Source organism: Beta vulgaris, chromosome 3, assembly GCF_026745355.1.
Source record: "Beta vulgaris subsp. vulgaris cultivar EL10 chromosome 3, EL10.2, whole genome shotgun sequence".
NCBI lineage: Eukaryota > Viridiplantae > Streptophyta > Magnoliopsida > Caryophyllales > Amaranthaceae > Beta > Beta vulgaris.
Genome location: NC_079204.1, coordinates 39,242,277 through 39,265,786, shown reverse-complemented (window position 1 = coordinate 39,265,786; position 23,510 = coordinate 39,242,277). Strand labels below are relative to the sequence as shown.

Genomic DNA, 23,510 nt, shown 5'->3' with positions numbered 1-23,510 from the left:
AAAGCCAGTTTCTCTATATCCTTCAAAAAATGATATTAGCCCCTTTATTTTTTCCATAGCAACATCAATAAGCATATCTTTTGATTGTAAGAGCTTGCTAACCATATTAATTGCAGATAATACTCAAACCAAATGATTATTGCCATTAAGAACTCAAAATCTCCAAGCTCATTTGTCGCTAAGGATTTAGCTTCACTTTTTATCTTAGAATCAAGATCATTTTCTTATACTTCAAGTAAAGCTTCTCTAAAATCTGACATTTGAGATCTTATAGCTTTAACACTATCTACACGACTCTCCCAACGAGTGGATGACAATGACTTTGGAGTCGTCCTTCTATATTATCTTTCAAAATTTGCCACCTTTTAGTAGAATTTGCAAAAATTGTATAAATTCGTCGAATAATTCCAAAAAAAATCTTTAGCTTTACCACATGAGTTAGCCATATCACACAATGCTAAATTAAGAGTATGACAACCACAAGGAGTATAAAATGCTCTTGGATTAATGTCTAAAAACTTCTTTTGAACACCTTGATGTTTTCATTTCATATTTGATCCATTATCATATCCTTGTCCTCGTGCATTCAATATGTTAAGATCAAGATTTTTCAGCTCGCTTTGTAAAACATTAAAAAGTCCTTGGCCAGTTGTATCATTCACATTTAAAAATCGTAAAAAAGATTCCTCAATGCTAACAGAATTTGAAGAATATTAACATATCTTATTATCAAAGACATTTGCTCTTGGTGGCTTACATCGGGTGTACAATCGAGTATCACAGAGAAATATTTTGCCTGTTTGATTTTTTTAATGATTTCAGTTTTTATTGCACAAGCAAGCAAAAGTATTAACTCCTTTTGGATGTTATGGCAAAGATAATGCGAGTGAACATCGTCATTTATAACACGTCTTACATGTTCTTGAACAACAGGGTCAAACTCTCTAACATTTCAATTAAACCCAAAAAGTTACCATTGCTATTTTGGTACAATTTCTCTTTAGAACCCCGAAAGGCCAACCTATGTTTAGCAAGGAATTTCACTATTGAAATGATTCTTTTCAAAACATTCTTCCAGTGCTCTTTCTCTTTTCCAATTAGATTTTGAGGTGTTTTATCTATAGTTTCATTCTTATTTAGCCTCAAACGTAACTCATACCAAATAGCCATATTATTAACATGTTTCGTGCCTGTCTCGTGCTCTCTAAGTCTTTCACCAATATGTGCCCAATCACTAAAACTCTTGTTCATCAATTGACCTCTACCAATCCCTCTTTTGAAAACCTTACAAGAAAAACAAAACACTTTATCAAGCTCTTTTGAATAGACAAGCCAGTCTCTATCGCACTTCTCCCCATTAGATAAAACTCTAGTATATAAATTAGCAGTAAATCGTCTAGAAAATTTATCTTTAGGACCCTTCACAATAGAAAGATCTCTTTTAGGACCTTTCATTACTAATACATCAATCATTTTAGAATCAAGGGCATCCCAGTTTCTTGGATAAATATATCAAACAAAGGTTCAAATGGGGTTTCTTGCTTTTCATTATCATTACTATTATCCTCCACATCATCATCATAGTCATTTTTAGAAACAAAATTTTGATTATCCAAATTATCATTTTCAATAGGCACATCACCTCTATTTTCCGAGTCCACATTTTGATTTTTCATATCAGCATTCTCGTTAGTCACCTCATTTTCAAGAACTTCATCATTTGCCTTCTCAATATTTTGATTATCAACATGAATATGAGGCTCTTTTATAATAAATTTATCAAGAGCTCCTCTTTGGGATTGAGTTAACTCCTCAAGCCTTTTTTTTTCTTACGTTTTTCAAACCCACATTCATACTTCTAGTTTTAGGAGGCATAGGATAAAAACAACTAAGGTGTAAATCACACAATCAACAATTTACCATGTAAGTAAAAGTAAAAAAAAATGGAGCGAAACAACCTGACAATTAAGCAATAATACTCCAATTTGTGATGAATATTCCCCAATTAATCAATTGATAACCAATGATTTCAACCTAAAAAATCAAAGAAAAAAATCTCATTAAAATATACACAATACATTAATCCTTAAAATTATAAAAACAATTATGATCTCATTGTGAAGCAGGTCTGCAGTTAAAGAAAGAATGCTTTCGGATCCTAAGATTAGCAGAAATACAAAGGACTCTAGCTTTGGGAACGAGAGGTCCCAAGTTCAATTCTTAAAATGCCCCAAATTGCTAAAACTATTAGTAACCTTTTTCTAGAACCAATACAAAATTGAGTCCTTCTCATCCAAAATTTCACAATCATGATTCACGCCACAAACAGGATACATCATAAAATTTAATTTCAAACACAAACAAGACCACATCTTATTTGAGCTTTTATGTTTTTTATGGAATATTTGCTAGTCAAGAAATGAGAAAGTGAAGTTACAGCACACAAACCAAAATAAATACTGCAAATCAGAATTAGCCCATACTTTGCAACTTGTTCCAAACAATCAAAAGATGACGAACAAAACTCGAACGAAACGAAAATCAAACTCATCATCTGCAAGACTACAAAAATTACACGAAAATGGAACTCACTATTTACAACAATTCGAAAAAAAAGATAATAAAAACAGGAAATAAACAGAAACAATTAGATAAAAAAAAATTGTGCAAAAAACCGAAAATGGAACTTGAATTACACGAACTAAACAGCAACAAGCCAAGACTTACAACAAAACAATCACAAAAAGCAGAAAAGCCTACCAACGAAAGCAAAGGAAAAAAAATAAAAATTGGCAAAAATTTGCTGCAATGCGATATATCATATAACTCATTAGTGTATGATGAACTAACAAAAATGCATCATTGTCCCTACTCCCCAATGTTCCTGTTGTGTAACATTGCGCCATTAAAATCCATCACAAGTTGCATCATCAATTCATGAAGCAATTCAAGCAAATGTCAATTAGTTTATTGTAAGAAAATTCCAATCCTTTCAAACCAAAAATTAAACAGAAAAAATTAAAAATTGATAAACACAATTGATGAATTGAATAACTAGTGAATAATAATGTATTGGTGAATGATAATTAGCAATTCACCTGTGCTTCCCCTTCCATCACAACCTGCTGCAGCCTGTCAGAATCAACACCCACAGGCCCGTAGACCGAACACCGAGAATCTTCACGCCACAACGTTCACAACTTCTTTTGTCTCAAAATCTTCACAACTTCTCAGAATTTTCATAACGCCGAGAATTTCCAAATTTCTAAATTTAAAGAAATCAAAAAATAACAAAAAATTGAAGATATGAATTTCAATTTCTTTTGTCTCAGAATCGATTGATAATTGATGAAAAAATATACATGAGTTCCAAATATATAAAGAGTGAAAAAAATGAGCCGTTAATTGAAGATTGAATGGAGAAATCATAAATGATATTTTCATATTTTTTGCAACGTTAATAAAGAATGATTGAGAGAATTTGGGGAAGTTGTTAACAGAAATTGAGAAATTTAGAAGATTTTCAAAAGATAACAAATTTCTCAAAATTGTAAAGATTTTTAGGGGAAGTTAGAGAACGTGGTTTGCGGTTTGCACGCCGAAATGAAGAATGAAGACAGAGAATTAAACCCAATTTTTTTTAAGCTGGGCTACAGTATCCGTGAATTGGGCCCTCAAAATTTGGGGGCCTTGTGCTGACGGTCTGGTTGCACAGGTTAGTGGCCGGCTCTGAACCTATGCACCAATTTTTCCGTAAAACTTATTATATATGAATTATGTTTCTTAAAGATCATGATAAAGCAAACAAATCAAACTTTAATTATTACATGTTACGACTTGAATAATCTTTTCAATAATAATAAGTAAAACAATATAATAAACACTGATAATAACAATAATATACTAGTAATAATAATGCGTGAGATTAAGGTTATTGCAGATTCTTTAGTTGTTATTCAGTGTCCTGTCTCTAATCAGGACTTGGTTCAGCATACTTTGTTTGGTTTGGATCGTGATTCGGACTATTATCATATTGTTACTACTTTACGCATTACTCGTTTCCTCTTAGTTTCGATGATTTGTGACCTAAGCTTCTACTTCATGAACAACGTATAAAAAGTTCGAAGGATGGTTTAGATTCATCTTCTCATCATGCTTTAGTTGCTGTTTTGGTCTCCTAGTTCTGGTTCCTCTACTAAGAATACTTTAGGCAGCCGCAATAGAGGGAGCATAATTTATTATCAGTTAATAAGTTGTGTCAAGAAAATGATTGTGTTGTGAGTTTTGATAAAAAAAAACTTGTTTCTTTTAAGGACCAGACAACGGGGGCGGTTCTGCTTCGGGGATCCAGTAAGCAAGGTATCTATCCTATTCAACCCATTGTTGTCCCCCCTGAGTCGCTAGTTCCTGTTTTTCTAGCCACTAAGGAATCGGGTATAGTTTGGCATGCTCGTCTTGGTCATACCTACCTCCTCTAGGATATTATGATCTTTATGTTCAAATAATTATATCACATGTACTTCTAAGTTTCATGATGATTATGTTGGTTGTAAGTTAGGAAAGATACATCATTTATCTTTTGATTCAGTTGAACATGTTTCTCCATATCCCTTATATAAATTACGCAGTGATCTTTGGATATCTCCTGTTTTGTCAAATCAATTATATCGTTACTATGTTGTATTTGATGATGATTTCTCCCGATATTCATGGATTTATCTTTTACGTTGGAAATCCAAGCTCATTCTAAATTTCTTGTGTTTCAAAGATGGTTGAAAATCTATTTAATTGCAAAATAAAGATTTTCCAAAGTGATGGGGGTAGGGAATATGATAATTGTCCTCTTCTACAGCATTTTCGTGACCATGGAATAATTTTTCAAAAATCTTGTCCTCATACTCAAGCTCAGAACAGTATTGCTGAACGCAAACATCGTCACATTATTGAAATGGCTCGCATATTGATAATTCATTCTGATTTTCCTACTGAATTTTGGGTTGATGCACCATATACTGCCACCTACATCGTTAAAAGATTACCCAGTTTGATTTTAGGGGGTGTTGCTCCCTTTGAAAAATTGTTTCATCGTCCCCCTTCCTATCATTTTTTGAAAACGTTTGGTTGTGAATGCTTTCCTTTATTTCTAGATGCTAAAGTCTACAAACTACAACCTAAATCTAAAACATGTGTTTTCATTGGATATGCATTGGATTATAAAGGTTATCGTTGTTTCGATCCTACTACCAACAAGGTTTATATCAGTGGTCATATTCTTTTTCATGAACATAAGTTTCCGTATCGTGCTCTTGTTAGTCCTGTGTCTAGCATGCCCTACAATTCGCCCATGGCCCTGACCTTTGACTAGAGCCACACAAGTGTTGCTCCTATGTCGCCCCCCTATGTCTCGGCCCATGTCTCGTCGGTACCCTTAGCTCAGGTACCCACTTCTCACAGCTTTGCTGCTGACTCGGCCCTTGTCCAGCTAGTCCCCTCATCAGCCCACATGTCTGCCTTGCCCGCTGAGCCTTCAGCGCCAGCTGGGCCTCTCTCTCCTCCCCCTGCGTCATCTCATGCCTGGCCCAATGGCAATCCAGCGTCAGCTGGGTCCAACGAGCTGTTTTGTGCGGGCTCTACCTCGTGCGTTGGGATTCCCTTGTCTGCTGGCCCATCCCTTCACTTTTTGAGTCTACGCCCAGCCCAGCTAGCAGCACTGACCCGCGTCTTATTGGGCCTCCCTCCCCGGTTGAGGGTGTTGTCCCTTATTCGCAGCCTTCAGTGCTGCTCCCACGTCTATAATTGTTCCGTCTCCTACTTCCCATGTTTCTCAGTCTTCCCCTGTTGCTCTTAATGATCATCCCATGGTTAACAGGTTAAAAGTTGGCGTGTCCAAGCCTAAAGTCTTAATGAACTTAAATGCCACTGTTGTTGAGTCTGAACCTACTAAGTTTAAACAAGCTTCTAAAGACTCTCGTTAGCGTCAGGCTATGCTTGATGAATATAAGGCTTTAATTAATAATGACACATGGGAGTTGGTACCTCGCAACTATGATAAGAATTTACTTGGCTGTAAGTGGGTTTATCGGATTAAGTACAATTCTGATGGTTATGTGAAGTGGTTCAAAGCCAGACATGTCGTTTTTGGAAATCACTAGCATGCATGTATTGATTACTTTGAAACATTTAGTCCTGTTGTTAAGCCCACTATTGTTCGCTTAGTTCTTACTATTGTTGTTTCTCTTAAATGGACAATTCGTCAATTAGATGTAAAAAATGCTTTTTCATGGGTTTCTTCATGAAGAGGTTTATATACATCAACCTCCGGGTTTTATTCATCCATCTGAACCTTCTCATATTTGTCGTCTCCATAAGTCCATTTATGGTTTGAAACAAGCTCCTCGAGCTTGGTTCTCTCGTTTCAGCAATTTCCTATTATCTACTGGTTTCAAGTGCAGCAGTTGTAACACTTCCATGTTCACCCTCAAGTTCTGTGGTCATCTTATCATTCTTCTATTATATGTTGATGACATTGTTCTTACTGTTAGTAGTCCTTCCCTTGTTACAAAATTCATTTATGTTCTTTCTTCTCAGTTTATGCATGCTCCTCGTACTACTTACCTTTATGCTGTTAAAAGAATTTTTAGATATCTGCAGGGCACTTTGGATTTTGGTCTTTTCTTATATAACAGTTGTTCTCTACTATTGTTATTGCCTACTCTGATGTAGATTGCGCGGGTTGTCCTGACACTCGTCGTTTTACTACTGGCTATGCTGTTTTTCTTGGGAAGAATCTTATGTCCTGGCGCTCGAAAGCAATCTACTATGTCTAAATCCTCCACTGAAGCTGAATACAAGGCGGTTGCCTACACGGCTGCTGAGACTATTTGGCTCAAACAATTTCTTGCTGACATTAGTCATTTCCTTCGTCGTCCTGTGATAGTGTATTGTGCTAATGTCTCTACTACTTATCTCACTGCTAATCCAATTTAATCATGATCGTAGCAAACAAATTGATATGGGTTATCATTTTGTTCGCGAAATGGTTGACAACAGAGGTCTTATTGTTCGACATGTTAATACTCAGTCTCGGATGATATTTTTACTAAGGGTCTTTCTACTGACTTGTTTACTAAGCATCGTTCCAATCTATCCGTTCTTTCACCCCGTAAAGATTGAGGGGTGTATTAGAGTAATATTGTATGTAAAAGGATAGTAGGGACTTTTACTAGTATTAGGCATGTATTGTAACACTATATATATTAAATGTCAAGGTTAACCTTGTAATATCCCAAGATTTTAAACATGTTTAAATAAATAATTAAGAAAGTTAAATCGTTCACTTAATAATTGTTTTAGTTAAGTAAGTCTAATTATGAATTATTTTTGAGCTTTTAAATAAACTAACTAATTCTATAAAATATGGTAATTGAAGAGTAAGATTACTAATAACACCTAAGTTAGTCACTTTTATTACAACAAAGGAAATAACCAAGTTTAAGCAAAATAATAAAAAAATAAAAATAAAAAGAAACTCCCCCCCCCCCAAAACCCACGGTCAACACCCACCACCCACCTCTTTCCCCCCCTACACTAATTTCACTTAATTGAACCACTATTAATCACCTACCATCTCCCCCTATCTCCTACTTGTCCCCTCTCCTAGCTTCCTATCAACAAAACCACCAATCATCATCCTTCCACCTTCAACCTTTGTCTCCAAAAATCTGTCCATAAATACACAGAAGAAATGAGTTTCAATTACAAACTTAAAAACACAAAGAAATCACACAGAATTTCTTCTCCTCTCATTCCTCCTCTTCTCACGGCACCACAACACCACCGCCACTGTGCGCACTACCTTAGGCGCACCACCGCCTTCTGAACGACGAACGCCCGTCCCTCGCCGGCGACCCACACCGCAGGCTGCAGCCCGTCGCTGCTCCTTTTCTCTCTCTCTCACTCTCGCTCGCACGCTCCTCTGTTTCGCGTGCTGTTGCTGCTCCTGTCGTTCCGCCGCCGCCGGAGCTCCGGAGATCTACGGCCTTCGCTGGTCTGTTTCCACCGCCGACATTCCGTTCCGTCGCCTGCGCTTCTCACCGGAGTTCGCCCAGCCCGTGTTTTTCGTCCCTGCTCAAGAGAGCAGAGGTATACTACCTCTTTTATTTTAATTTTCCTCTTAAAACTGATTTTCAAGTACTATAATGATAGTTCACTTGTACCCTTGTTAATTAGTGTAATTGGGCCTAAAAACTGATTTGCTTTAGTAAACCAACTCAATGCATGTGTTGCATGTTCTTTAGTTGGGCTCAAATCTGACTTTTAATTGTATTAGCTAAGCTATTTAGTATTAGATGGACAAATTGCGTTAAACTAAAGCTGATCTAGTATTCTATTAAGTTATATTGATTTAATTTACTAAGTTAAGTATAATGTTGGGTTTATAATCTGATTTACCTAGTTAAGTAATTCAAGTTAATCTTGTTGCTTTAATATTTTGAGCTTTAGTGGACTGATTTAGTTAGTTTCATTAAACCACCTAACTTATTTACTAAAATCTATTATTGGGTTATAATTCATGATTTCTAAACTAGTTGAGTTGTTTAAAACTAATTAAAAATAATTCAATAAGCTTGTTGTTATAATTGAGTTTAAGTTATGAATACTTCACTAATCCTTAAGTTCACTTATAATAATTAGTTACTTGACTTGGTAGTTTTTAAATGACTAAATAATATTAAAATAATGTTAATGGATCTATTATAACTTTAAACTTAATTAATTAATTAATGGACGACTAAGTAGTTGTTAACTATGAACTAGAATAATGTTATGTTTTCGAAAGGTTATATAATATGTAGTAATATAACCTTAATGTTTCGATAATTCTAAAAATATAGCTAAATGAGTTATTTCATTAATTAGTTGTTAAAAAGTCACCTTAATTAAAAAGTTATTAACAATTAAGAAATAATGACGTTTAAGGAGACCCTTACGACGTTATAATAACCGTTATGACTGTAATAAGCGCTAACTAATATTTAGACTTAAAAACTAAATAACGAAACGTTCATTAATAAAATTATTCTTGAATAGATTAAGGAAGATAAAGGATATTACAAGCCTCCCCCGGCTATCAAGGTTATTAAGCAGCAATTCAGGTAACGTCTACTGCTAACACCCGCATTCCCCTTCAAAGTATGTTTTATTATCATGATTAATATTATGTTTTATATATGGATTGCGGGAAACGAAATGTTTTATGATGGTTATTATGATATGATGCTATGAAATGATGATGATGACGTTATGATGAAATGAAAGAATATAATTATTCACGATGATAAAGTTACTTAAAACCAATGAAACATGATAAATTCAAGTGAAAGACGGTTCTTGGCAGTATGATACGGGCACCGCAAGTGTCACCTATGTTGTGACCGCCTGACTGTTTTCTACGGGCACCGCAAGTGTCACCTATGTTGTGACCGCCTGACTGTTTTATGATACGGGCACCGCAAGTGTCACCTATGTGGTGACCGCCTGACTATTTAAATGATACGGGCATCGCAAGTGTCACCTATGATGTGACCGCCTGACTGTTATGTAATGGGAGACGTCCCCTATGTTATGATGTACTAGCCAAGTTACCGAAGTAAAAGATATATGATGATGAACATGATAAAGCAGATAACGTAACCTACTATGATATGTTTGTGAAATGTTTTACTTATTCTCTCCTTCCTGTTTTTAACTAAAATGATGTGAAATGAATTTACGATGTTAGAGTAGTATGTTACTGAGCCTCGGCTCACGACGTTTTGTTTTATGTTTTAGGTACCGATGGTGATAACGGGATGGCGTAGCAGTGAGGATTTACTTAATATCTAGATTATATAGACTCTCTTGGTTTTTATTTAAGTTTATGTCAAACTTTGATTAGTAACTAAGTTTCTATTAATCAAGACTAATGTTGGATCTACACTATGTTTCATGTTATAAAATGTTTAAGTTTATGATTTTATGTTGCCTTGTATTTTCCTTATGGAAAGTACGAAGGTAACGCGCCGACTATCTAGGTTCCGCTGCTAATAATCGATTAATTAACTTAACCACGATGATTAGAGGTCAGGGCGTTACAAACCTAATCAAGGTTAACACAATTATTCTACACTATTGTACAAATATTATTATCTGTTACCTCAGAAACTCCAAAACCATTTCTCTTCATCTTCCCTATAAATTTGTATCAGCTTCAACTTCGCAATTTGCTCTTGATAGAGAATAATTTCATACAACATATCAATATTTATGCAGTTCTCATCGTTCATACTCAATGCAGCTAAAGGTTCGAATCCATATTTAGTAGAGCTAAAAGACTTTGGCCCTGTTTGGTGATTAGAGTTTATGGTTTAGAGTTTGTGGTTAGACGATTACTTTTTTGCTCAGAGGATTTGATTGCTGATTTAAATAATTGTTTCGTAAAGGTGTTTGGTAACACTTAGCTGATTGTCTAGAGTTTTTTACTTTTTAGAGCATGTAAAATGACATTTACGGACATATGTTTCGTTTTTAAAACAAAATTTAGTTTTAATTATATGGACAAAATAGTCATTTGTTTTTTCTCTCTCCAAAACTCTCATGAAAAAGCTCCTCTATCCCACTTTTCCAAAAGAGAGTTTTGATCAGAGTTTTTGGTACAAAACTCTCTTTAATCCCCTCTCTCACCAAACAACCAAATTAGAGTTTTTACAGGTCAAAACTCTAAACTCTCCCAAAAACTCTAAACTCTCTCTAAAACTCTCTCCCCCAAACAACCCCTTCATCTGCAATAAGATGTTGAACTCGCACCTTTTCTATGAACTATAGAATCTAAATAGTGACTAACAGGTAATAGAAATCGTGTGGAAATTAACAGACGTGGCAATAAATGTATCAAATATCAATGTACACAACAAACTCTTTTAAATTTTTAAATATTTTAGTCTAGTTTTGAGTTTTTTTACTAAAGTTAGTGAAAATGCACTCCATGTCGTACTTAATGTTCTTCTAGGAACAAAATTTCTTAAAAATTCGAGAACCCAATAAGGCTTCTAAATTTTGAGTTTATCCAAATCAATCAATAACTAATCAATTCTGATAGAATATAAATCTATTCTTGGGGCCTCAACCATCAGCTTAAATGTTTGGTTGAGTTGGTCCTTTAACATGGTATCAAGAGCCAACGTGACAAAAAGGGTCACGGGTTCGAATCTCATCCACCTCTCCCTTCTCAGTGGAATCAACTCAGTATATTTAGCGCTAGGTATGAGGGAGGCCTATGCTGCATCCACACTTCAAGCCCAAAAGGGCTCTTGCGTGAGGGGGCGTGATAGAGTATAAATCTATTCCTCGGGCCTCAACCATCAGCTTAAGCTGTTGGTTGAGTTGGTCCTTTGACAAATTCATCCAAATTCTATTTTTTTATGAAAAAAGATATTTACCAAAATTCTAATATTGCAGCTTGGAAAATTTACACCTATTGCAACAATTCTACTTTTGGTAAAAAAAAAAAAAAAAATAGTTGACAATATTGCCATTATTTTATCTTACTAAACATCCTTAATTACTCACGTTGTTTCATAAAGTTGTTTTTACTTTACTAGGAATCAATTGTTCTTCTGCTATAATTGATTTACGAGGTACATTTATGCTAAACTACTCATTTGTTTCCACTTTCTTAAAAACAGTGCCCAACAAACCCATTGTTGCAATAGGAAAAGAACGGAGGTAGTATATTGGAAATATATGTATTAGTTCCAAATTTATATATACTTGTGGCTCAGATTGAATATATCGAAATAGTTTGGAAATTAAAAAGCATAAGGTAATTAAAATTATTTGGTCGATATTTATTCCTAAATTTATATGTTGCTCTTTATGTTTTCATTTATTATTAAATTTGTTGAAGGTGATGTTGCTTTTGCATGACAGTAATAAAAAACCTATGCTTTGTGATCTGTTTGTCAAACCATGGGATAATATATTATTTTAATAAAGTTAATTTATATAATAGTTTTCATATAAACAAAATATAATTTTTTAATGTATTGGATGGATGTTAAGGAAAGATTGTATATAGTTTCCTAATACTTGTATATCTCCTCTCTCTCCTTTAGGTTTCCTTAATATACTTGTAATATATATAGTGTGATCAGTCAATGAGAAGGCAAGCTTTCAAACCCTAATTATATTTTCTTATGGTATCGGAGCCATAACCTCCATTTTGTTTTCCTCTCTCTCGTTTCATCTCTGCTGCCTAGCTGCAGCCATGACCGACGACGCACCCGACAAACCAATACCACCTCCCTTTACTCCTCCTCTCAACATTACTTCTCCCTTCTATCTTGGCACGGGGGATCGTCCGAGTGATTTTATCACTCCAACTCGCCTTCGGTTGGATAATTATGTTGATTGGGCCGCCGACAATCAAATGGCTCTTGAAGCTCATCGTAAGTTCGCATTTGTTGATGGTACGCTAACCGAAGTTATGCCGCCCTACACTGAATCTGACTGGGTTATAGTGAATGCTATGATTCTCTCATAGATCACTAACACCATTGATCATGAGGTACGGTCCACTCTTTCTAAGTTTCGCGAGGCTCATCGCCTTTTGGCGCACCTATGCACCCGTTTCTCTATGACTAATGGCCCAAAAATTCATCACATAAAATCTTCTATATATGTCTAAGTGTGACCAAACCTTCACCATGCATGTTGCTACCTATTATGGTAAATTAAATAGTTTGTGGGAAGAGTTAAATAAATATGAGTCTTTAATTTCATGTTCATGTTGTTCATCATGTGATGCGGGAGCACATCACAAATCTCGGCGCGACGCTCAGCGTCTTCATGAATTTTTGATGGGTTTACATTTGAGTTTTTCCCCTTTCCGATCTAATATATTGTCTTCGGATCCTCTTCCCTCACTTAACCGCGCCTATCAATTGGCGGTTCAAGATGAGCGTGTTCGAGCCTCCGCATTGTCTTCTCCTAATCCCCCCAATGTACCGGGGTTTGCTGTGCACGCATCACCGGGTCGTGGTCGTAGCCAGCCTTCTCAGCTACAACTGATCGGCCTCTATGTTCTCACTGCAATAAAATTGGACATGTTATCTCTAAGTGTTGGTCTCTTTATGCGTGCAAGCATTGTAAAAAGTTTGGCCATGAAGCCAGCAAATGTTATGAACTTATTGGCTATCTTGACAGTATGCAACCCACCAAGGACTCTCGTGGGTCCAAAGCTGCCAGCTCTGGCCGTGTTCGACTGGTCGTGGCACCATTAAGGCTCATGCCACTCACGCAGCTCCTTCGGCTGATGTCGTTGGTTCGTCTGTCGTGGTCGAGACTTCTTCGACCTCTCTTTTCTCACCCGATCAATGAAAAGCATTGGCTGGGTTGCTTGGTAACACTCCTCTTCCTGATGACCGTTTAAATGGTATGTTTTCTTCATCCTCTTGGATTATTGATACAGGGACCCCTCATCATGTCACCGGGTCGAAGCATTGGTTGTTTGATGTAGTTGATGTTTCCAATTGTCATGTTATGGCTACTCACAAGGGTTCGGTTCGTTTGTCGGACTCCATTACTCTCATTGATGTTCTTTTTGTACCTCAATTTAGTTGCAATTTAATTTCGTTTCACAACTTTCATCTACTCTATCATGTGTTGTACAATTTAACTCTTCTATGTGTGCTATACAGGACCGCATGAGGGAGCAGATTGGAACGGGGCTTAAACAATATGGACTCTACTTCTTTTGCGGAGGTGATCAGGTGCAACATGTCTCTGTGCATCAAACTTCTTCGGATTTTGAGTTGTGGCATCGGCGAATGGGGCATCGCTCTGAATCTGTAGTAAAGTTTCTTCCTCCACTTTGTGGTCATAAGGGTACTATCAATAAGGCATGTGAAATTTGTTTTCGTGCCAAACATACTAGAGACAAATTTCCTACTAGTGATAGTCGCGCTAGTCGTATTTTTTGAGAAAGTACATTTGTGATTTGTGGGGTTCTTATAGGCACACTTCCTCTTGTGGTGCCCATTATTTTCTTACTATTGTTGATGATTATTCTCCTGTTGTTTAGGTATATTGATGGTGGATAAATTGGAGATTTTTCGTATGTTTATGTGCTTTGCTGCCATGGTTGATCGTCAGTTTTCTCAAACTATTAAGGTGGTTCAAAGTGACAACGGCACTGAATTCAATTGTTTACTTGATTATTTCTCTACTACTGGCATTCTTTTTTAAACCTCTTGTGTTGCCACCCCTCAACAAAATGGGAGGGTTGAGCGAAAACATAGACACATTATTAATGTTGGGAGGGCATTATGTTTTCAAGCTAATTTACCCATTTATATTTGGGGGAAGAGTGTTCTTGTTGCTGCCCATCTTATAAATCGTACTCCTTCAACCGATCTCTCTAATAAATCTCCTTTTGAAGTTCTCTATGGTCACTCTCCTGCTTATGAGGCTATTCGTACTTTCGGTTGTCTATGCTTTGCTCATAATCACAAAACTAAGGGGGATAAATTCGCTAGTCGGAGTCGCAAGTGCATTTTTCTGGGTTATCCTTTTGTAGAAAAGGGGTGGAGGTTGTTTGATTTGGATACTAAGGAATTTTTTATTTCACGGGATGTGAAATTTTTTGAAGAAGTGTTTCCGTTTACCTCTCCTGAAGTACAAACATTTCTCCCTCTTCTCTCTTTCCCATAGACACTCATCCTATTCATCCTGACTTTGCTGAATTTTCGTCTCATTCTCCACCACAAAATATGCCTCTTCCTCCTAATTTGCCACAAAACACCTCTTCCCCTGCTGGCAGCCCATCGCCCAATGGGTCCACTCCTCCTCCCTCATCCCATTCTGCTCCTCCCGCTGGCAATCCATCGCCAGATGGCCCAACCTCCATTTCCTCTCCTCTTCCTGCTTCTCTCGTTGCGCTAGCCCTAATGGCCCAGTTCTCCCCCATTCTCCCCTTTCTTCCTCTATCGCTGGCACTGGCCCAGTTCTCCCAACCCATTCGTCTTCTCTTTCTTCCCCTATTTCTCCTAGCCCACACTCGGTTTATCCCACCTCTCCTGCTGACCCATTGGGCCAGCCCCTCACTGCTACTCCCCATACGCCCCACTCTATTTCTTGTCCTTCTCTTGTGGGCTCTCCTCCTCAGCCCACTTCCACCCCCTATTTCAGTCTGTGAGGCCTTGCAGCCTCCTCCCTCTTGACTTGGGCCCTGGCAAAAGGCCTAAAATCCCTTTGGTTTTGCTCAAGGATTTTGTTACTCATGCTATTGTACCTCCGAGTCCATCTCTCATCGCCTCGTCTCCTCCTGCTTCCTCAAGTACTCTATTTCCATAGCTCACTATATAAATTATACAAATTATTCTGTGAAATACCAAAATTTTCTTGCTGCTATTTGCTTCAACTGACCCTCGCTCTTTTAAGGAAGCTATGCAAGATGTATCTGATGGTTAAGAGGAGAATGGTACTTGGAATTTGGAGGACTTGCCTCCCAGGAAACGCGCCTTGGGTGCTCAATGAGTTTATCGCACCAAATATTTATCTGATGGTTCCGTTGAGCAACTTAAATCTCGACTAGCTGTTTTGGTTAATCTTCATGAGGCCGGGGTTGACTATACTGAGACTTTTGCTCTTGTTGCCAAAATGATGTTGTCCGGACTTTCCTTGCTATTGATGTTTCCAAAAATTTGGAGCTTCATCAGATGGACGTTCACAATGCCTTTCTTCATGGTGATCTAGATGAAGAAGTCTATATGAAACTTCCACCTGGTTTTCAGTGTTCTAATCCTAAATTAGTATGTCGTCTTCGTAAATCCTTATATGGTTTGAAACAAGCTACTCAGTGCTGGTTTGCTAAGCTTGTTTCTGCATTGAAGGGGTATGGTTTTCTACAGTCTTATTCAGACTATTCTCTCTTTACTTTCACTCAAGGTTTTGTGCAGGTTAATGATTTGGTGTAAGTTGATGATCTTATCATTTCTCGTAATGATTCCGCTGTGTTGACTGTTTTCAAATCTTATTCGAGTGATTGCTTCAAAATGAAGGATCTTGCCCTCTTAAGTATTTTCTTGGCATTGAAGTTGCTCGAAGTGCTTTCGTCTCTTTTTGTGTCAACGGAAATATACTTTGGATATCCTCTCTGAAGTTGGGTAGTTAGGCACCAAGCCTTATGCCTTTCCTATTGAGCAGAATCATCGTTTAGCCCACGATGATAGCCCTCCTCTTGTTGATGCTGCAGCCGACCGGCGCCTTGTTGGCCGCCTTATACACTTGTTGTTACTCGGCCTGATCTTTCCTATGCAGTTCATATTCTGTCTCAGTTCATGCAGGAGCCTCAGCAGGCTCATTGGGATGCATCTTTACGAGTTGTACGTTATCTTAAAGGCACTCCTGGCCAAGGTATTCTCTTACGGGCTGACAGTGATTTATCTCTTCAGGGTTGGTGTGACTCTGACTAGGCTGCTTGCCCATTACTCGACGTTCTTTGTCTGGTTGGCTCGTTTTCTTAGGTCCTTCTCCTATCTCTTGGAAGACTAAAAAACAGCATACAATCTCTCGCTCTTCTGCCGAGGCTGAGTATCGTTCCATGGCTTCTATTACGTGTGAGCTCAAGTGGTTGAAAGGTCTTCTCTTAAGTTTGGGGGTTCAGCATCCCAAATCCATCCATTTGTTATGTGATAGTCAGTCTGCTCTTGATCTTGCCAAAAACGTTTATAGAATGGGATAAAAGGAGAAATTATGTGGACTATACGCTTATTATTTCTTAGCTCTTATTTAGTAGGTTAGTAGTTATACTTATGATGAAAATTTTGCAGCTAAAATGATAATAGTGTCATGTGCTTATGTCAATCTTGACATAATTGATGTATTTGCCTATAATGAATCCACCATATCACGTGATTAGAGACATTAATCGTGAATTTCATAAAAAAAATTGGCTATGGATTATTAAGATCTTTGCACAAGGGGATTTCTATTCAACTTTTCTATTATAAGGATTATAATTAATTGATTAAGATACAAATCAGCTGCTTGAAACTAGGCAATTTATTATAATTTGTAATTTTTTTTCCAATTATACTTAACCGTGACACACTCTTGGATTGTATAACATGGCGACACATCATCAAAGGGTAATTCAAAGAAAATTTTTCTAGGTTAATTGATTAGGACGTGACATTTGGCATTTTCACTATTGGCTTCACACATCGACATATTATACTTAGCTTTATATAGATATTGTTTTAAAAAAAGAGGAGAAAAGAGAAATATAGAGAATAGAACCTCAATCTTATTAGATGATAAGGGAGTAATATATGAATAGAATAGGTAGGGTTTTCTTGGAGAATATTCTAGAAAGATTACAAAGGTATAATGGGCATCCACATAATATTACATAACACTCCCCCTTGGATGTCCATTATCGAAGAGTGTGCCTCATTAAAACATTACTAAGAAAAACCCTATGGGACAAAACTTATTGAAAGAAAAAGAGTACAACACCTTCGTAATACGCTTCGGGATGTTCCCTCATTAAAAACCTTGCCTCGAAAACCCAATGTGGGACAAAACCATGGTCAAGGGAAAAAGAGTACAGCGCGTATTTTCTCTCCCTGATGAATACATAACTCGAGATCATCCCGAGTAACGAATGCAATATGTTTAGTAATTTCTCACTTGTATCATAATATCAGTCCTTGACAGTTTATTTTCCCAAATTAGACTTGAATCTTCAAATCTTCAAGCGAACAAGTGAGATGTCTTCATTTCTCCATGCTTATGAAAATACACGAGTTTATCATCTTCTAAATTAATAATCCTGTTTGAAGTTGTCTTAATCATTAAATTTGTGCCTTCTTCTGGAGGTCATATATGGTAAGTATTGATGATCAGTAATTGATCATAATTTATGGCAACTCATGATATATCAGTATCAAAGTTCAATCTTGTATGATTAGCAATAGGAATAAAAGTTAATCACATATATACATCACTCATGGTTCTTCTGGACCATAAGAAGATTATTCTTGCTTAATACGAGAGTTCTTCCATGCACACAATTGATAATACTCACATGCTCAAACTTCAGGTTGAATTTAATGATACAGTCATGTAGACTTTCAGGAGTTGGATAATAATATTAACATTGCAAATTTATAGGGCTAGATATTTAAATTAGTCGTATATGAGTTCTTCATAAACTCTTCTTGCATGATTCATAACATGTGAACAAGTCAACATCCCACAAAGTTCTATCACATAAGCCCATTTGAGATAAATATCTTCTTGCAAATTTACACAAACTTATAAATTTCGTCTCACTATACTTTAGACGAACATTTACACACACCATAATTCTTAAATAGAACCAGTGCATGCAATATGACATGTAACAATCATATACGATATTAAACAAAATATATAATGAGAATGCATCTAATTAAAACTATACATACAATGAGTAATGGTTTTACCTACGACTCATACGTGCACATGAACGTAAGACACATAATGAACGACTCAAATGTAAGACACTGTATAGTGTGGATTTAAAATCCATATTTCTTCACTGGACTTCTGGTCCATAACAATGCTTTAATCATGACCATTCATATTTGTTGGACTTATGGTCCAGGATAAACATTTGATCGTCATCAATATGTCGACATCAAAAGTGGACATTTTATTTCAGATCCCTTATTTTCAGTCCACTCCTCTTGCATATGCATAACATCATCGGTTCCGTCATATACCGGTATCATAACATCTTAAGAATACATTCAGCATGCTATTTTATCATGATATCTGAAACATCTCCGATTCGTATCATTATAACTATTCTCTATCATAGGCCATTACTATAATTCCACTAGGGAAAAAAACAGAAGGGCTGCGCAAGAAGGGCTGCCCTTTTTGGAAAAGCGCAGCCCTACAAATAAGAAGGGCTGCTTTTTCAAAAAAGCGCAGCCCTTCAATTGGAAGGATCGCCTTTTAAAAAAGCGCAGCCTTCACCTTGAGAAGGGCTGCGCTTTTATAAAACTAGCGCAGCCCTTCCTGAAAAATTTTGAAATTTCGAAACCCGGGCTTTGAAATTTTGAGCGAGGATTCAGATATATTATCCTCATTCTCTCTCCTCTCTACGTCCCTCATTATTCCTTTTCCTCCTTCTCTCACATCCCTCCTCCCTCTCCTCCTTCTCTCTCTCTAATCCTCTCAAAAACTCCCAAAAATGTTGCGACAAAAACGCTGAAATGATTTGCACGAATCATGCCGACGGATCCATGCCTATTGTGATACCTTTCGGAAGCAATGAGCCAACGAGTAAAACTCATCGCTACGCCTGACGTTTAGGCTTTTTAAGCCATCCGAGTTCGTTTAAGCCTTCAAATAGGCATTTTAAGTTTTTCCGAAATTTTTTTTTCCCTTAAATTATGTATTAGGGTTTTGTTTTATGTATTTAAACATTATTAGGTTAATGTTTGGAGGTAGTTCTTGTATTTTCAGATCTATAATGTGTTCTTGTATACTTCTCTTTGTTTATTTTGATTAATGTTCTTGTATACTTCTCTTTGTTTATTTTGATTAATGTTCTTGTATACTTCTCTTTGTTTATTTTGATTAATGTTCTTGTATACTTCTCTTTGTTTATTTTGATTAATGTTCTTGTATACTTCTCTTTGTTTATTTTGATTAATGTTCTTGTATACTTCTCTTTGTTTTGATTAATGTTCTTGTATACTTCTCTTTGTTTTGATTAATGTTCTTGTATTTTCATCTTTGTTTTGATTAATGTTCCTTTTTTTCATTTTCGTTTCATTCTTTTTTTTGTTTTGGGTTTAGTATTTTCATTTTCGTTTCGTTTCTCTTCTGTTCTGTTTAATTTCAGAAAATGTGAGATTATTAGGTTCTGTTTCGTTTCCTAACTAGCGCAGCCCTTCTAAGCTAGAAGGGCTGCGCTTTTTCCTAACTAGCGCAGCCCTTCTAGCTTAAGGGCTGCAGTTTTCTAGCGCAGCCCTACTTAAAAAGTGAAGGGCTGCTACTGAAAGGGCTGCTGTCAAAAAGCGCAGCCCTACAAGCCTTTTTCAGCGCAGCCCTTCTTCATTTTTTCACTAGTGTTCAGATATCTATACCATTGCTAGGGTATTTTATATGCTATGGTATCATTACACTTGTGAAACTGTCAACTCCACTATCTTGCCATATAACACATTTTTATTTAGAACGGATCATACAAAATACACTTCGGGTGTAGTATTTCAAATACTATTGGCAAGATTTTATCTCAGCTTATACACATAATATCACTATGACCAAAATGTACCCTTAACGCTATGCAACGTGAGTTATAACTAGATACAAATCAAATCATAGATGTGCAACATATCTTGATAATATATAAACAAAGTTAGCATATAAGTTTTCAAATTACCATTATAGGGATCAACTTATAATTTTAAATTTTACAATTTTGCCAACTTACCCAACTTTCTCCCCCTAAGTTGGTAAAAATAAATCAAATACAGGGGCATAAAAATTCTTAACAAACTTAGTATATAAATATTCAATAACATTCATTACATTGGGAGGATCATATCCTATAAAATCCATCTCTTCTGGAGAATATTATTCATAGGGAAACATATTGTGCAGTTGTTCATAATTTCTTTCTTTTCTTCTTGTGATGACTACTAATTGTCCCAATCAAGAGATTATTATATAAACATAAATCACTTGTATGTAATTCCAATAGATAATGATCTTCTGGACCATCAAAGAATTTAATAACTAGACAATAGTTACTCAAAATTTTCACATACAAGTAGCTTTGGTGAGCTTCCAGTCACTGAATACTGAACGACTATTCAGGTGAACTTCTGGCCACCTATTACAGATGCAGTTATGCCCATATAAATTTATTAAAAATAATATACAATCTCTTGAAATTTCATTCAAAATAATAAACTATTAAAAATCACAATCCAAATATAGCTCAATCTCAATTTTATGTCTTGTCATAGAATTCAATTTATATACTATATATATAACATGAGAGAGCATCAACACATTATTCGTTTTCATATCATATGAAACTTCAGGTTTTCATGACGAGTAACTACAAAACCCGGATGGTCGAATTTAATTATCACATCCAATCAACTTTTTCTTTAAAATTTAATGGTCGGGTTTCCAACAATGGTGATCACTTTATAAGACATACTTTATACATGGTCAGGGGTATGATGTGATATAAAAACACAAACATGTGTTTCTTTACATAATTGGCAAGACAATCAACTAATATTCATACTCTGCTACATTATCTATTATAATCTTGATACATTCTAATCTTGTTGGACATTTTATATCCTTTGAAACACTTTATGTAATCATATCACAGATGAAATTTACTGGACATAATCTCTTCCGGAGATCACTTTCTCGAATGTGTCATACTCAATTATTGCTCCTTTCCTCTTAACTTATTGATTTATTAGCAATTTCTTGTTGTCCGGCCATCGAATTTGATTGGAGCCTTTATGATTAGTACATATTTAATGACACATATCCTTCTTCAAGATGCTATCATTTAAATTATTTAATTATCATGTGGCCATATCTTTTGATAAATCATTGATAATTAAGCTAATGTATGTATTAAACTGACCATTAATACATTTCCTTATTCATGTGCAAGGATTACATAAAACAATGGAATAAATAATATCTCCCCCTAATCCTTGCATATGGGAGGTATGAAAATAGTCCAACAACCTTTTGAAAACCCTTGCACCTTAATATCTTTTGTTAAAATCATGTATCAAGCAATTTCTGTTGCATTCATTTCAAAATTGGAATATCTTATAAGTATGGGCATAATAGATATATTTCTCAAGTAAGTTGCTCAAAAAGTCATATTCAATTTCTTAAACTCATGAACACTATTTCTTGCTCATATAGATAATGTGCAATCATGTTTGCAATTCTTACGGACTTTTCCATGAATTATATATAATCAAGAAAACATCATGCAAACACGGTAATCATTCTTTCAAGTATTCAAATTCGCACCCAGAGTTTGATATCAACAATATCCACCAAAAATACAGTATATCAACTACCACATTTTTTCACGTGGCATTATGCATTTATTAGGAACACTTTAGTATTATAAATGGTGGATAAGCGAGTCAGTATACGTTACCAACTATTAGAAAAATATAGATCATATTCGTGTCTTTGTATTATACCTAAGGGTTTATGACCCTTCATAAATTTAACGAAATTCATGTCCATATGTACGAGGAATTCATATTCAATTCACAATTTAATCAATATATTCATACTAAAATCATGACAATGTGTCTCAGAATATAATCAACTTATAAGAAATCTAATAATATAACCATAGTAGTAAATTAATAATATTTTAGGTATATGAACAACATCTTTGGAACTTCTAATCCAAAACGGAAAAAGTATCAAAATATAGAGCATTAGCTTGCAAGTTACCGGGAAGACATTATCTTTTTCTATGAAAAAGGTAAGTACTTCGCATAATATTTATTATTGAGTTTACAAACTATAGTTCATCAATCAACTCCATTTTTATGTAATTGTAAAGGATTTATCCAACTTCTTTCTTATGTTCACGTGATTAATGGAAGTATGAAATCATATCAGATATCAAATTGAAGTTATAAAAAGATATTAACATGCAACGTTCTAACTAGTTCCATGCTATCTGCCTTGTTACACATTTAGTTTTGACTTTCCTTGGCAATGATTCTAGTGTACCAATATACAAAACACATGCCATCTATAATATTGAGTATATAATATATAAAAATACCATGAAGAACAAACTAATCATTACTTAAACTCTTATCATTAAACTGACATATTCGTACCTGAGTAACAAATCAACCAATAAATAATATTCCATATTATAATAAACAATATGAGAAATCATTAAAAGCCAAGAATCAATTGAACCACATCCAATCAGTACATGACCCATTAGATCTAACTTGTTAATGCACATCATCACACTTAAATGTCAATACAAGTTGACAATACCCAAATCGTAGTGCAAAACTAATACTTCCTCCATTCCGTTTTAAATGAAACGTTTGTTTTTTCACGCAACCCAACGCGCTTCTTTAGTCATTAATATCTATAGTTGTGTACGCATAAAAAATTTTAAAAAGTTATAATTTGATAGTATGCATCGAGACGAATCTAACAAGATCCCACTTGACTATGTTTTTCTTTATATAATAGCATTAAATTGGAGTCAAAATTGATCAATGAATAGTATCATTTCACCCAATGTTTCATTTAAAACAGAACGGAGGAAGTACAATTATTCTTGCACAAATAATTACTAAGTTATATAGATCCTCAAGTTTTAAAAAATAGCATTAACTTAACGGTTGTGATCCATAATCCATTAGTTT

At 35.6% G+C, this 23,510-nt stretch overlaps 1 pseudogene; it reads right to left on the bottom strand.

Moving 5' to 3' along the window:
• Positions 1-542: 542 nt before the first annotated feature.
• Positions 543-1,473, bottom strand: LOC125495650 (uncharacterized; annotated as a pseudogene).
• Between the last annotated feature and the right edge of the window lie 22,037 nt (positions 1,474-23,510).